The sequence below is a fragment of the Panthera pardus genome, unplaced genomic scaffold, assembly GCF_024362965.1.
Source record: "Panthera pardus isolate Hobbes unplaced genomic scaffold, ASM2436296v1 HiC_scaffold_13, whole genome shotgun sequence".
In the NCBI taxonomy this organism is placed as follows: domain Eukaryota; kingdom Metazoa; phylum Chordata; class Mammalia; order Carnivora; family Felidae; genus Panthera; species Panthera pardus.
The window spans coordinates 163,619,363-163,630,327 of NW_026526688.1; positions in this window are offsets into that span (position 1 = coordinate 163,619,363).

Consider the following 10,965-nt stretch of genomic DNA (forward strand, 5'->3'; position numbering starts at 1 on the left):
AAAACCAATATCAGGGGACAATGACAGGCTCTGCCACAATGTCTCCATTGTGATTTGTATACCAGGAAACCTACTGCTCATGAACTACTCAAGATTACTAACGAATTGTTTTACAAATGTGAGTGGATTCAAAGTCATCCCTGTGTTACCACTTATGCTCTCCTCCTTATACTTTTGATAAGTTTTCTTGAGAGGCAGTGTTTAATTCAGACATAGCGAATCAAGTAAAACACAATCTTTTCAATGACTCAGTCTGCAGTGAATTACTGTCGCTAATAGTTAGTCCTTACCAACATTTGTGGTTTTGTCAAATGTGAAAATATTAATAAGAGAGTGCCATGTGTGTATCTTGATGGCAATCGTGTTGACTTTCATGAAGGGAAAAAGGTTAAGAAATCTTAAACGAGCTCTAAAAGTGCGTATCAGCTTGAAAACATCTGCGATTCAGGGAATATAAACTCTCTCCTTCATGAACCACTTGTAATGTGAAGCTTGCAGGGGGGAAGCTTGTTAACAATACAAGTCCTAGGCCCATTTCATACCAACAGACTAAAAATCTCTGGGGGTGAGGCCCAGAAATGTGCCAGTTTCACAAGCTCTCCGAGGGGTGATTCCTATGAACACAGGGTTGGGAGTACTTCCAGGTCTTTTAGGGAAAAGCTTTGGCCGGCCACTTTTCATTCTGTCCCACTGACTGATTCAGCTGCGTCTGGCTGCCGGGCTGTATGCACAGCTTGAGGCAGAGGCGACTTGCTCTATCAGGATCATCGGCGATGTCGTGGTTTTACCAGGTGTCCCTCACCACAGCATGATGTTAAACTGCTACCGTCAGTCTCCCACCGCATCACTGACACAGCAGTGTCAGCTCGGAATTCAATGGAAAGTCAGGTGCCACTCATGGAAGGGGTGAATATGTTGAATAAACTGACTCTGCCTTCTGCACCTGTCTTTATTGTCAAGGCTAAACCAAGTGTAATATATCAGGTTACAGTCTGTAGAGGTAAAGGATTTTTTTGGGCTTCCATACATATAACATACTGATGGTTTGGGGACTGATAGGTGTACCCTAGCAGGCGGAAGAACATAGGTTGTTGTGTGGTGGGGTCCACCGCTATCGGGGAAAAGACAAACCAAGCATCTGGTTTATGCTCAGGGCTCACTCCGTGTTTGTAGTCTACACAAGTGCACGTAACACCCATGACAGTCCCGTGAGAGAGCGACATCTCACTTTATCCTCATTTCTCAGGGTGGTCAAGTAACTTGCTTAAGCTCGCCCGGGAAGTAAAAGAGGCTAACTCACCCTCCTCGCCTCAGGGTCAATTGGCAAAGTAGGAAAAAAAGGCAAAAGATTTGTGATTCTTGAATCAACGCATTTCTACCACACCATCATCTTCAAACTTCTGTATTTGCACGTCCCATTGGGAAAAACTTCTGAGTGGGTCTCCCATATGTATTTATTTGTAAGTATATACATTAGAGGGGCGCCTGGGTGGCTCAGTCACTTAAGGGTCCGACTTCGGCCCAGGTCATGATCTCGAAGTTTGTGAGTTCAAGCCCCACGTCAGGCTCTGTGCTGACAGCTCAGAGCTTAGAGCCTGCTTCGATTCTGTCTTCCTCTTTCTCTGCCCCTGCCCCACTCATGCTCTGTCTCTCTCTCTCTCTCTCTCTCAAAAATAAAAAATAAAATGAACATTAAAGAAAAAAGTATATACGTTAGAAAACAGTTTGCTCTTCAACTTTAGTACCAGCATCACCTGGAAAACTTATTTAAGCACAGCTCATCAGCGCCCATCCCCAGAGCATCAGACATCCTGTGGGTTTGAGATGTGACCCAAGAATTTGTGCCTTTTTTTTTAATGTTTATTTATTTTTGAGAGAGAAAGAGCACACAAGTGAGTGGACAAAGGGCAGAAAGAGAGGGAGATAGAGGATCTGAAGGTGGTTCTGCTCTGACAGCAGAGAGCCTGATATGGGGCTCAAACCCACAAACTGTGAGATTGTGACCTGAGCCGAAGCTGGATGGTTAATCAACTGAGCCACCCAGGTGCCCCAAGAACTTGTACTTCTAACATTCCCAGGTGGTGTCAATGCTGCTATTGATGGACCTTCCTTTCAGTAGCATTGCTATAAGCATGACCCCAAGGTAGAAATTTAAATTTTTTTAATGTTTTATTTATTTTTGAGAGAGAGAGAGATAGAGAAAGAGAGCTTGAGTGGGGAAGGGGCAGAGAGAGAGGGAGACACAGAATCGGAAGCAGGCTCCAGGCTCTGAGCTGTCAACACAGAGCCAGATGTGGGGCTCAAACCCACAAACAATGAGATCGTGACCTAAGCCGAAGTCGGACACTCAACCGAGCCACCCAGGCATCCCCCAAGGTAGAAATGTAAAGCACTAAAATATTATGGAATAAAACAGTAATTCTAATTAATATTTTTCCTTCACCCAGATAATTGTCTTATAAAGCTCCAGGAGTGCAAGATCCCATTTTGGAAACCAGTGCATTAAGCTGAGCCACTCTGTCCTTTGCCAGAGAGGCAGGCTAGGCGGCACTTCAGAAATCACAGAAATTTCCCAAACCTCAAACATTGAGAACAAAGGAGATAATAAAAGGACACATCAGATGGGCAGAGCTCTCGGTCCCACTAATCCCCCCCCACAGGGCTCAAGCACTCTGCTTTTCATTTGCAGCTAACTCTACTCATATCATCTTTCTTCTGCCTTAATTTTTTTCCCTTTGTGATAACAGCTACCATCACTTTTAGGTAATGCAATCTAGCACCCCTGTTGTTCCTTTTATGGAAATTCTAGCCACTGCAAGTACATGCGGTACTTGATATCCACAAAGCGAAAGTGTTCTGAGTGAACAACGTTTCGATTGAACTTTAATTTTGCTGTTACTTTGAAGTTCTGGCTCTGCACAAGCGACGTTAGGCATGGGTACCTTCAGAAGCACTTGGAAAGGAATTTTTCCCTACTCACATATGATGTAGATTTCCAAAGTGCTCTTGTGGATTTCTTCCGTGCTTTTGCTGTTTGGTGAAAAATGAGGCAGGTTTACATGCAGTGAATAAAACCAGTCCCAGCACCTTGAAAGAGAAGAGACACAAGTATTTGCAAAAACTTGGTGCATAAATTCAATACCTATATTATATACAATATATATGTCTAATATAATGTAATATCTAATACAGATAATATCTAAAGGGTATTATAGCAATAGGCTATAATAGCAATAGCAATAGGCTATTACAGCAATATAATTATAAATAATAGATGATATAATTAAGATATAATATTATAAATACTCTAAATTATAGCAATAGGCTATACTATAATAATAATAATAAAAAAAAAAAAAAGGTTAGTTAGCCATTGCTTCACTGGAAGAGAAAAGAAGCCTCTTGTGAAATTTTGACATAGAGGAAAGTGGAAGCATAGTTATTAGTAAAGACAAAGTGCCTTCTGCCAGAGATAACCCCAGAATTTCCTGTGACCAAATCTGAGCAATAGAGAAAATGTCATGTACTAGAAGGTCCTTTTCAAAAAGCCATTTGTACCATACAGGAAGACTGCTGTGACACGCTCTGGCTTTTGTTGAATACAGTCTCAATTTAAAACCAGATTCCAAAGGACTGATGCATATTGGCCCATGAAACTGCTCATGCGCATTTCTTTGCCCCACAGCTATTTATTTTTTCACTAGTTTTCCACCCTCATTCGCCTCAAATATATGGTGTTTCTTCCACGGGTTAAGCCTTTACTTGCTCCGAACTTAAAGTAATGTCAACTCAGCAGCATGCATTAAGGGAATCATCCGGCACTGCTACAATTATCCAGTTCTTACAAACAGGCTTCCACCTTTTACCTCTTGCCTCTCACCTCATTCCTGCCTCAGAAAGGAAATAGGTCAAATGGGAAAAGAGAGGCACTGGGACCATGTAGCATCAGAAACAGACACATAAGGCCCGTCTGGGCCCTTAGATACCCTGGACTTCTCCAATGGCTTTTAAAAGAGGAGGAGCAAGGGCGCCTGGGTGGCTCAATCGGTTAAGCGTCCAACTCTTGGTTTCGGCTCAGGTCATGATCTCACAGTTTTGTGGGTTCAAGCCCCCCGTCAGGCTCTGCACTGGCAGCACGGAGCCTGCTTGGGATTCTCTCTCTCCCTCTCTCTGCCCGTCTCCCACTTGCCCTGTCTGTGCCTCTCTCAAATAAAATAAAATAAAAAAGAATAAAATAATAAAATAAAATAAAATAAAATAATGAAAGAAGAGGAGCAAAAACGAAGCAATGTTAACACACTGTGTTCCTCAGAAAATATTTATTTGAGTTCAGTACGGCGTCCAGCAATGTATGTATGTCGGTCTTAGAATCACGTTACTAAGTGTGCTGTTCTGGGCAAGTCAACTCCATTAGCCTGAGTATTAGTTTCCTCAGCTAGAGAATGCAAACAACACCTCCTGAAATCTAGGTGTGGCAGGTTAAAGATGGCCGCACACTTTTTGACACCCCTCCTATTGAGAGGTGGAGTCCAGTTCACTATCTGAATTTATCCACTACTTTGGTGAATAGGATATGGCAGAAGTGACACTGTTCCAATTTCCGAGCCTAGGCCTTACTCTTCTGGAAGCTTCCGTTTTCTATCTTCTGGAATACTCACTTTGGAAGCCCTGAGCCACCATATAGAAAGTCCAACTACCCGACAACAGACAGAAAACAGCTAAGGGGTTCAGCTAAATCTAGCCTTCCAGCTGTCCTCATCAAGGCACAGTCACATGAGTAAAACTAGCTTGGACATGCCAGCAAGTGACCCCAGTCAATGTTACCCAGCCAAGTTCCTTTTTTTTTTTTTTTTTAATTTAAAAAAAAAAAATTTTTTTTTAATGTTTATTTATTTTTGAGACAGAGAGAGACAGAGCATGAACAGGGGAGGGTCAGAGAGAGAGGGAGACACAGAATCTGAAGCAGGCTCCAGGCTCTGAGCTGTCAGCACAGAGCCCGACGCGGGGCTTGAACTCACAAACTGTGAGATCATGACCTGAGCTGAAGTCGGACGCTTAACCGACTGAGCCACCCAGGCGCCCCTATGCAGCCAAGTTCTAAGCCACAAAATCATGAGACATAGTTTACTATATAATAATAGGTAATCCACATTAGTTACAAATATGATTGTGAGACTCAAAAAGAGACTGTAGATGGAAAAGGACTTGTAGACTGCAAAGCAACATGTTTTGTCAATAGTGTATAAAAGAACAAATACAGTCTCTGAACACGGGCATTTACTCAGTATTAACTTTGGTGACATTTGCCATTACTACTTAGGGATGCAAAGTCAGTTGCCGTCAGGTGATAATAGTGGAGATTAAGAGAAATACATTCAGCATCTAAATATTTATTTTGAGGAGGGCCAAGGCTTTGTAAGCAAGGGATACTAATGCAAACTCCAGCAAAGCAAAGAATACCATTAGGCTCTAAGTTATTTATTTCATAAAGGAAATTTGGAACAATGATTTCTTTTCCTAGGGTTATATTCATTCACCTTAGAGTATTTTGATATAATGAAATCAGTTAGCCAGAATATTCAAAAGCACGGTACTGTATGTGAAAATTCCATCAATGCTTCTTGTTGAAAATCTTTCCAAAATGCCATAATAACTTTCTTGCCTCTTGAAAAGATTGTGAAAAGTTACTTTATAAGTTGAGTGTTTGAAACTTAAAATGCATTTCCCACTGAAAGAGCACTATAAATGATAATAAAATTCGCAGACACAAAGCCAATAGAATTCCAAATGCTTTATAATGCTGCATAATTATATATTTTAAGGTTTTAAAAAAAAATTCCCCAACCAATTCCATGCAGTGATTTCTTTAAGTCTCATAAAATATACTCGTCCTTATCAAGTCCTTTTCAGTCAGACCTAGGGGGTTTGCAGGATGTCAGAGCCCAGTTAGAAGGCAGCTTTAGAAGGTAGAGTTTGCGTGTTGTTGCCAGTGTCTGTCCAGGGCTTAACACAACGCCTAGCCCAGGGAGGCACTCGGCAGATGTCTACTGTTGAGCCCTGAAACAGCGACTAAAACACGGTTCAAGTCAGAGAGACCTAGCTTGGATTCTGCCCTGCTTCTTGCTTGTGGCGACCGTGAACAGAGCTCAGCGTCTGCAAGCCTTGCTTTCTTCAACAATAAAATGGGAATCAGTAATGCCAACCACACAGTGCTCCTGCAAAAGTTCAATGGAACATTTTAACAAAAGCTTGGCACTATGCCTGGCACACTCCTGTGCATCCTCCAAAAGTGGCAGCAATTATTATTACCGTTACTGAACTCAGACATATCCCATTTGTGGGTCCATTCACTGCCTAATTCAGCAGTTCCGGGGAGTGGCCAGGGCAGGAAGTGCAAGGAGAAACAATTACAACTTCTCTGTATTTCTTTTTATCCAAAAATATTGGAGATGAATTAAGCTTTACTTATATTTGATACCTGGATTTATAGTAGTATGTATTTGTAAGTTATAAATAAATATATTGAGAGTGTACACTCCATTGCTCAATTTTAGAATTTTAAATAATATGGCTGCACATCAAAATGTTTGAGGAGCATTGGCCTGATCCTTCAAATAAGTCACTGGAACTGAAGCAAGGGCAGTGGTAGACACTGGCCTCAAAGGAGCCCAGCTGTGGGTAGAGGGAGCTAAAAGTCCTTAGCCACAAGAGGGATCTTGAGTCTCTGTCCCTGAAGCCTCCAGGAGAGGCATAGTCCTGCCTCCTTGAGGCAGGAGGGATGTTGGAGGGGAGAACAGAGAAGGAGAGTAAGCGAAAGTGGGATGAACTCTAAACAGCCAGCCAGCCAGGCAATCCTTCGGTGACAAAGTTAGCCAGCGAGTGGGCTTGGGTTCCCTCTGGTCAAGGGACTTCACGAGATGGAGGAAGTCAAATTTCCACAGGGCTGCTGACAATGGGTCTGACCAAGTGAAGGGGAGAAATGAGGTCAGAGGGGTGGCTGGGAAAGAAATCTGCATCGGAGATTCGGGTCCTGTGCTAGTTCCTGGGTAGGGGGGGGCAAGCGGTAGGTGGAAAATCAGCTCTGTCCTAGTAGGGTGGTGAATCCAGAACCGGGGCACCGTCTGTGTATTTGAGACATGTGTAAAACAGGAAGACATAATTCAGTTTGGAACACCTGTTTTTATGGTGCAGAGGTTTGGGCAATCTATCAGACCTTCCTGAGACTCCCTGGAAATGTTTTCATTTCCAAACAAATTTTATAAGAGGCAGGATCATGAAGAAGGTGGAATGCTGGGCCAGGGAGTCAAGAAAACTGTATTCCTGTTCCAGCTTCTATTATTTAGCTGTATCCTTCCATGAGTCGACTACCCGGAGCCTCTGAGTTCCATTTTCTCACCCGCACAACCAGAGTTGATTTACCCAGTCTCTGGATTCTCCTCCAGCCCTGGGATTATGAATTCCAGGATGCTGAAATGGGCATATTCTCTTATGATTTGCCTCTTATGCCTAAAAGCTGAGTATAGGGAAAAATTACAGTTTACTAAGGGTGCCTGATTATTTGTGTTTTCAATGTTTGATTTAGTGGCTCTCATTCTAGAGTCTTCTTTAATGTCTTTTCTCTAAAATAACAGCTATATTACTGCTCTGGTTTGCTGCGCACAGAATGAGGGCAGCTTGCAGCATTAACTCTTCCAGAACTCCGTAATACAGATGAAGGTAGTCTAAGAGTGAGAAAGAGAGAATAAGAAATTGAAATATTAGCTCATAGGAAGCTGTAACTAAAATAATCAGATGCTTCCCAAAAGCACAGGAATGAAAATAGCTACTGACCCAATTGTATAAAGTAAGATAAATTCACCACTCCACAGCAGATAAGCAGTTTTCCCTTTTTTTTTTTTTTTTCCCTTGTCTTTTCCATTGTTCCCAGAATCCATCTGATCATCTAAAAAGTGTCCTGGAATTCAAAAAACAAATGAGGCAACAGGACACAACTCTTGAATTGCCAGATTCCACTAAGTAGAAAATTGGTTTGGAGAGCAGGTAGAGAAGAAAGGAGAGCCCGGTCTCCAGAATGGAGGAGACAGTTCTAACAAGGGTGTCCATTGTCAAGTAGGGACAGGGATTTGGATGTGTCCATTTTTCCCCACGGTACTCTGCTCTCCTCTCTCTACCGACCACCCCCACCCTAGGGTGAGAATCATCAGGTTATCAGATCTGTCCTCCCAGTCAGTTTGGGTTGCTGTAACAAATTCCTGCGGACTGGGTGTCTTAAACAACAAATATTTCTCACCACTCTGGAGACTAGGAAGCACAGAATTAAGGGGCCGGCTCTCTTCCTGGTCTGTAGATGAACGTCTCCTTGTATCCTCCATGCTGAGGAAGAGAGAGAAAACTCTTGAGTCTCTTCCTTGCAAGGGCACTAATCCTAAGCATGACAGCTCCACCCTTGTGACCTCATTTCCCCTCAAAGGCTCTTCTCCTGATACCATCACATTAGGGGGCAGGATTTCAACATATGAATTTCAGGGGAACACAAACATTCAGTCCATAAAACCTGTCCCCCTAAAGGCATACTCAAGAAATAAGTGAATTCTCATCTTAAATTTAAAAGGAATCTGAGGAAAGAAAGAAAGAAAAGAAAGAAAGAAAGAAAGAAAGAAAAGAAAGAAGAGAAAGAAAGCAAAAGCCATATTTAACATATTGCTAGCTAGCTAAAATTTTTAAGGGGGAAAAAAAACCTGAATGGAAAACCGCCAGAAATGTTAGAAAATGTTTACAGGGATATTGTTAGAAAGTTTCTGTTATGACAAAAAATAAAATGTTTATATAGTGTTTTACTCTGCCAGGAAGCAGTGCAAACATGAAGAATCTGTACACTTTCCTTCTCTACAAAGTAAGCTACAACTGAAGAGGAATTAGGTCTCCAGAACCCCTAATCATCCTGTATCCAATTATAGAATATGAAGTGTGGTGTTCTCATTAACAAGAACCCCAAATTCCCATAGAATTGATTTAATTTCTAACCCACAGATTTCCTCAGAAACCCTGAAAGCAAAGAGAGCTAAGAACATGTTGTGTTTTGCTGGGCTGACCAATTACACCAATGTATTAATCATCTCAAGGTCAGCCACCTTCTCAAAGTCTCCAAAGATAGTCCTCGTGATCTCCCAGGATGGCAACCTTCCCTTCCTTCAAACTACCACAGGCCTTAGTCTCCTACTCCAAGGGGTCTGCTAGGAGGGCCCAGCAATCAGAGAAATTGTGGTCGGCCACACCCTCACCCCACCCAACACATCAGGACCTTGGTTTTACCTCAAGACTCAGCAATAGCAAGCGAGGGCCAGGCCAGATGGTTAGAGGCACTCTGAGTTACTAAACTTGCATTGGAATAGTAATCATCGGGTTAAAGGGGATTACATGATACCAGTGCTCCTCGTACTTTCTGCTAAAACTAATGGAAGGTGTAGACTTTGACTTGCACAAAGCACATGACTTTGAAGCACACTACTGTAAAGGTATAAAGAGATTATGATATATGAGCCTATTTATTTTTAGAGTTTATTTCTTGGGGCACCTGGGTGGCTCAGTCGGTTGAGCGTCCTACTTTGGCTCAGGTCATGATCTCATGGTTCATGAGTTCAAGCCCCGAGTAGGGCTCTGTGCTGACAGCTCAGAGCCTGGAGCCTGCTTCGGATTCTATGTCTCCCTCTCTCTCTGCCCCTCCCCCACTCATGCTCTGCCTCTCTCTCTCAAATTATTTTTAGGTTTATTTCTTTTTGAGAGAGAGAGAGAGAGCGTTTGCACACAAGCAGAGAGAGAGGAAGAGAGCAAACCCCCAGGCTCCGTGCTGGCAGCGAGACTCAAAATCACAAACCATGAGCCGATATCAAGAGTCAGCGCATAACCCACTAAGCCACCCAGGCAGCCCTGAGTTTATTTAAATGTAGACAAAGGATAGTGTCTTTGCAAAAATAAAATGTATGTGTTTGTCTTTTCCCCTTATCTCTTATTTCTTGGGAGACTTCCTTCTCTAGATCTGAGTTTCTTCTCACCGATCTTCCAGTTTTTCAGCTATTTCTCTATTCTGATATTAAGACACTTTACTGAATTCTTGATTTCAGCTATGGTATTTTTGAGAATTCTAGAATTTTTCTTTTTTTTCAAACCTGCCATGTCACTTTTTATGGTCTTAGTTTCCTGTCAGAATGTTCAAGCATGGCTTTTATGTCCCTGAACCCAGTAAGCCATACTTTCTATAGTCTGTCTCTGATAAATCCTACTCCTGAAGTCTCAGTATGTCTGTTTCTGTTGTTTCTGCTGAACATGGTTTATGGTGTCTTATCTTCTACTGTGCTCAATCATCTCTGATTGTGAGGTGGACATTGTGTATGAAAATTATTTGTAGAAATAATTTGAGATATATTATCTTCCCCCTAAGAGGATTGTTAATTGTATTTTGTTTTATCATATTTTATTTACTTATTTTGCCAGGTGTCTAGGGGCATGAGCCATCCAGAATCACCTTAATCTTGGTTCAGGGCTTCAGATTTTTTGGTCCACCAGGATCAGGGCCTCTCAGACTGACATACTTTGTGGATCTTGTTAAAATGCAAATTTTGATTTAGTAGAACTGGGGCAAGCCTTGAGACTCCATATTTTTAACAAGCCTCCCGGGTGATGTCAGTTCTTGTGATGGTTAATTTTATGTGTCATCTTGACTGGCTATAGGATACCCAGATTAAACATAATTAAGGGCTTTCTGGATGATATTAGCATTTAGATATGTAGACTCAGTATATTTCCTTCTTCAGCATAGATGGGCATCATTCAATCCGTTCAGGGCTTGAATAGAATAAAAGGTGGAGGAAGGGAGAATTCGCCCTTTCTTTCTTCCTACCCAATTGCTTGAATTAGGATGTAGGTCTTCTCCTGCCCTCGGCATTCCTGGTTCTCAGGCCTTCAAAC